General features: G+C 46.1%; 1 long non-coding RNA gene across 1 annotated transcript; it reads right to left on the reverse strand.

Moving 5' to 3' along the window:
* LOC144330824 (uncharacterized) lies at positions 1-1,610 on the reverse strand. The gene is made up of 2 exons (XR_013397344.1): positions 1,407-1,610; positions 1-54 (listed from the first exon to the last, which is right to left on the reverse strand). It is a non-coding gene; the product is annotated as an uncharacterized LOC144330824 (long non-coding RNA).
* Positions 1,611-6,158: the final 4,548 nt, after the last annotated feature.

The following is a 6,158-nucleotide window of genomic DNA, read 5'->3' on the forward strand; positions in this document are numbered from 1 at the left end:
TGACTTGTCTAAGTTCATCCGGTGGAAACTGCTCCATGTCTGTTATATGGGTGGCTGTTGTGGAACGAATGAACAAGGAATTGAGTGAGCAGTTTTAATACAGTAAAGGATGGATGCCTTGCTTGGTGCACAGACAATGACATCTCAGTATTTTTATTCCAGATGGCAGAATGCTAAATCCCTTTCATTTGTTTCACATCTTCTTACCTCCCTTTCTGCTAAATGCTCCATTTCATCATCCTCCAAAGTGTTTGTTTTGAAACCATGTATGTCAATGTCCTCTTTCCTCTCATGGAAACCACCTGTAGCAGCAACCACTGGAGCTGCTGCAAACATTTGTTTTTGATAACAGTGTATTCTGAACGTCTGTGGTTTCAATTTCTATTTTTGTCCCTGTCTGTTGTAACTTTTCGAACAAACCCGTTGTACCTTTTACGAGTAGCTTTGCTTTTCCCAGGCATTTGCACTCTGCCCAACACGTCAGCTACATAAACTGTGACAAGGCCATTGCAAGATTGCTGTATCATTATTACCCAAGAAAATGTCTTGTGAGAGACCAAAACTCTAAAAGGCCAGCATATAGACATTTTTGGCCTTTTATTAATTATATGCAATCATCTCTGAACACAGAAACAGTGTCAAGAGACTATCATTCTTTTGGAATTTTGACCAACAATACAGAGAAGCAAAATAAACCACTCAGTCCCAATTAGAAAATTTTTTCTCTTATTCATCAGTGTTCTTCACTGACACATAAAATTCACCACTACACTCTCTCACATTTCATTTTTGTCTTTGAGCTCTAGGCCTACCTCATACAAAACTCCTCCAACCTTTCATTCATTCAGTAAGAACTTTCACCATTTTAAAATCAGTACAATTGTCTAATGACTTATAGTTTTAACATGTTTTCATCTGCGTCGTTTAAACTGGTCCTCACAACAATTCAGAGAATGAAGTCAGAACAACCATTATTGTTGTTTCTTTTTCTTTTGAGACAGAGTCTCGCTCAGTTGCCTAGGCTGGAGTGCAGTGCCACGATCTACGCTCACTGCAACCTCTGCCTCCCGGGTTCCAGCGATTTTCCCGCCTCAGCCTCCCCGGTAGCTGGGACTACAGGCGCGTACCAATACACCTGGCTAATTTTTTTGTAGTTCTTAGTAGAGACAGGGTTTCACCACATTGGCCAGGCTGGTCTCCAACTTCTGACCTTGTGATCCACCCGCCTCGGCCTCCCAAAGTGCTGGGATTACAGGCATGAGCCACTGCACCCAGCCTAGAGCAACCATTATTACTCCCATTTTATAGACAGGAAACTAAGGTCTCTTGGCTAGCCAGTAACAAAACTTGTACCAAGAAATTGATTTGAATTCTAGTCCAGGATTTTTTCCTACCATAATACTGACCTTCATATTTCGCTATGATTCTCCAATGTCAGCTGCATCAAAATCCCCTGGAGAGCTTGTTGTATCACAGATTGCGGGCGCCCGTCCCCAGCATTTCTGATTCAGTAGGTCTGGAGTGAGGCCCAAGAATTTTCTCATTCACACCAACACTTCTCCACTTTGTCCCTTGCCTTCCCCTTCTCAGCTTCCCTTCCAGCTAGGGTTGGCCATGTGACATAGTTCTGGCCAATGAGATGTCAGCAAAAGTCTTCTAGGACAACTGTGCTTTCCTGATGAAAAGGGATAGAGTTGGCTCTTCAACTCTTTCTTTCTGCTTCTTCCTGCCCAGAACAAATACGCAGTGCTCAGAGGCACAGCAGCCACCTTATGTCCAGCACATTAAAATGGACAGGATAGAAAGACAGGAGGAGGCTGAGTCTCTGATAGTCCTAGGTTCCTTACCTCCAGACTGCTTTTTTTTTTTTTTTTTTGAGAAAGAGTCTTGCTCTGTAGCCAAGCCTGGAATGCAGTGGCAAGATCTTGGCTCACTGCAACCTCTGCCTCCGGGGTTCAAGCAATTCTTGTGCCTCCTCCGAAGTAGCTGGGATTACAGTCATGTGCCACCATGCCTGACTAACTTTTGTATTTTTAGTAGAGATGGGGTTTTGCCATGTTGGCCAGGCTGGTCTCAAACTCCTGGCCTCAAGTGATTCGCCTGTCTTGACCTCCCAAAGTGCTGGGATTACAGGCATGAGCCACCACACCTAGCCCAGACTTCTTTTTTTTTTTTTTTTTTTTGAGACGGAGCCTCGCTCTGTCACCCAGGCTGGAGTGCAGTGGCCGGATCTCAGCTCACTGCAAGCTCCTCCCTTGGATTCACGCCATTCTCCTGCCTCAGCCTCCCAAGTAACTGGGACTACAGGCGCCCGCCACCTCGCCCGGCTAGTTTTTTGTATTTTTTAGTAGAGACGGGGTTTCACCGTGTTAGCCAGGATGGTCTCGATCTCCTGACCTCGTGATCCGCCTGTCTCGGCCTCCCAAAGTGCTGGGATTACAGGCTTGAGCCACCGCGCCCGGCCTTTTTTTTTTTTTTGAGACAGTGTCTCACTCTGTTGCCCAGGCTTGAGTACAGTGGTGCAATCATAGCTCACTGTAGCCTCCAACTCCTGGACACAAGTGATCCTCCCACCTTGGCCTCCCAAAGTGCTGATATTACAGCATTAGCCACTGCACCTGGCCTTCAAACTCCCTTTTTTTTTTTTTTGGAGATGGAGTCTTGCTGTGTTGCCCAGGCTGGAGTGCAGTGGCATGATCTCAGCTCACTGCAACCTCTGCTTCCTGGGTTCAAGCAATTCTCCTGCCTCAGCCTCCTGAGTAGCTAGGATTACAGACACCTGCCACCACGCCCATCTAATTTTTGTATTTTTAGTAGAGACGGGGTTTCGCCAAGTTGGCCAGACTGGTCTGGAACTCCTGAACCTCAAGTGAGCCACCTGCCTTGGCCTCACAAAGTGCTGGGATTACAGACAGGCGTGAGCCACTGCACCTGGCTCAAACTCCTTTTCATGTGAGGAAAAAAAAAAAAATCTCTAACTATTGAATCACTGCGGTCAGTTTCTCTATTACCTGTAGCCAAAGGCATGTCTTACTGATACAGATAAAAAGAAGGCTAGAAAAATAAGAGTACATGACAGTGTGGAGACTGCATGAAAAATGGCATTTAACAAGCAGTTTTGAGGACTTACTCTGTAGCTGACATTGTGCTAAGTGAATGAAGCAGGGGTCCTGCCCCCAAGGTGCTCATTGTCAAGGTGGACAGACCACCATGTAAACATATAAAGAATGCACTGTGAGGGGACAGACGTATAAATAAAATGCTATGGAAACCCAGAAAAGGAACCCTACCTAAGGAGGTCAGGAAATGATCCCAGGAGATAACATATGAACAAGGACTTGAAGGATGAATACAGTTATGTCAGGAAGCAAAGAGAAAAGAGCTTTCTGTGCTTGTGTCCCTTCTTTCTGACTCAGCTGGAGACGGGTTGGAACAAAGGCCATAGCCAAACATCTAACTAGGTAATAGGGGATTCCAAAACCCAAGCTGCCTGCAGAGCCAACTTCAGGAAACTCAAAGTCCAAAGAACCAGGTGGGAAATTGTGAAGGTTGGCAAATACCTGTGACAGCAGGTCTAGGGAGCCAGAAATCTGGGGCTGAAAGACAAGAGCCAGAGAGCAGAGGGCATTTAGGGAGAACAGGGCAGTAGCTGGGAAAGACAGGTGGAGGCCTGCTTCTCAAGGAGTTCAGAAGCTCAGTGTACAAGCTCAGCAGGTCAATAAATACCCCATTTCATTATCTTATCATTCAACTTCATTTTCACATTCAGCCCTCATCCTGTTAGGGCTGTGGGAAAGTCATCTTAGTTCTTCCTGGGGATTCCCCCTGCACCCAAGGCTGTGCTAAAATTCTGTTGCCTTAGTTGGCCTCCAGGGCCCTTCAGTCCCTGGTGCTGCTGTTTCTGTGACATAGGAACCCTGGCGGTAGGACCCTGTATTAGTCTGTTTTACATTGCTATGTAGAAATACCTGGGCAGGGCACGGTGGCTCATGCCTGTAATCCCAGCACTTTGGGAGGCTGAAGTTGGAGGACCCCTTGAGCCTAGGAGTTTGAGACCAACCTGGGCAACATAGGGAGACCCCATCTCTACCAAAAAATTTAAAAAATAGCTGGGCATGGTGGCACATGCCTGTAGTCCCAGCTACTTGGGAGGTTGTGGCAGAAAGATACTTTGAGACCAAGAGGTTGAGGCTGCTGTGAGCTATGATGATTCCACTGCACTCCAGCCTGGGCAACAGAGAGAGACCCTGTTTCAAAAAAAAAAAAGGAAGAAGAAGAAGAAAAATACCCGAGACTGGGTAATTTATAAATAAAAGAGGTTTATATGGGTCACAGTTCTTCAGGCTGTATGAGAAGCATGGCACCAACATCTGCTTCTGGTGAGGGCTCAGGGTGCTTTTGCTCATGGCAGAAGGCAAAGGGGAGCAGGCATGTTACATGGCAAGAGAGAGCGAGATGGAGGTGCCAGCTTCCTTTAAACAACCAAATTTCATGTGCACTAATGGATTGAGAACTCACTCATCACCAAGGGGATGGCACCGAGCCATTCATGAATCATCTGCCCCCATGACCCAGTATCTCCCACTAAGCCCCACTTCCAACATTGATGGGGTTCACATTTTAACATGAGATTTGGAGGGGACAGATATCTAAACTCTATCACACTCCATCTCCCTGATGGACCATGGGAATGTACACCCAGTGCCTGATACATCCAGAAAGCATGGCACAGGTCTTTGCCACTGATGGGTGCCAGAGATGCCTCTTTCCTCTTCTCAGGCCCAGCATCTCTTCTTGGTGTGGGGGAAATCCCTGCCTGTGACTGCACCACTGCACTCCAGCCTGGGTGACAGAGTGAGACCGTGTCTCCAAATAAATAAATAAATAAATAACAGAAAAGGCGATGAATATGATTAGGACTGGTTTCTTCTCATCACAGAGTTCAGCAGTGAGGCTTTCGGGGTTAGATTCTTGGCTTATTAGACACTCAGGCTCTCTTTTTCTTCTGCCACACTTAAGTGTGTGTGGTCCATGCTCAAATGTGCTTTAGTTTCACAAAATGATCATTTTAGGTCCCACCATCCTATTTCAGGCAGCGGGAAAGAGGAAGAGGCCAAAGGAAAAAGGGGTCTGCCAGCCAAGTGGGGCTGCTTTTAAGGAAGTCTTTCCAGGAGACTCACTATATAACTTCTGCTTACATTGGCCAGAACTTAGAACTATTTTCAAGGGAGGCTGGAAATGCAGTTCTTAGCTAGGCCCATTACTGCACCAACTAAATCAGGTTCCCTTGGTAAGGAATGTAAGGAATGGAAACTGGATAGACCATTATAATCTCTACCGTAAGGAGGTAGGCAGAAGAAAGAAAGAAAAAGAACATATGGAGAGAGAGAAAAAGGGAATGATGCCTTGAAAAGTGTAATCATAGGCTGCTTTTAGTTACAAGTTCTTAAAAACTGAGCCCAAACTAGCTTAAACTTTGATCAAGTAGCCAAAACAATTTACAGGTGGGGCAGATGTGTTTGTTGGGGCTCCGGCTTTGCAACTTCGCTGTTTTCTTGGATATGCCCGTCTGTGTTGGCCCTGCATTCAAGCTGACCTCACAAATGACCATGGAGTGGCTGAAGCAGTTCCAGGACTCACATTTGCACACCACATCATCCACAGCAAGACTGACCATCTTCCTAGAAAAAGTCCTGAAATTAATTTATTCATTCCAAAATATTTCTGAGTACCTACTGTGTGCCAGGTTTTTTTCTAGGTGCCAAAGATAATGACAGAGATCCTTTAGTCATCTATTGTTGCATTATCCTGAAATTCAGAGGCTTAAAACAACAAGTATTTATTATTTTACAGTTTCTGTGAGTCAGGAAACCGGGCAGGGCTTAGTTGGATGCCTCTGGCTTCGGTTCTCTCATAAGGCTACAATCAAAATGTCAGCTGGGGCCGGTCGCGGTGGCTCACGTCTGTAATCCCAGCACTTTGGGAGGCTGAAGGGGGTGGATCACTTGAGGTCAGGAGTTCGAGACCAGCCTGGCCAACATGGCAAAACCCCGTCTCTACTAAAAATACAAAAAATTAGCTAGGCGTGGTGGCATGTGCCTGTAATCCCAGCTACTTGGGGGCTGAGGCAGGAGAATTGCTCGAACCTGAGAGACAGA

This window comes from Macaca mulatta, chromosome 8 (assembly GCF_049350105.2).
Source record: "Macaca mulatta isolate MMU2019108-1 chromosome 8, T2T-MMU8v2.0, whole genome shotgun sequence".
NCBI lineage: Eukaryota > Metazoa > Chordata > Mammalia > Primates > Cercopithecidae > Macaca > Macaca mulatta.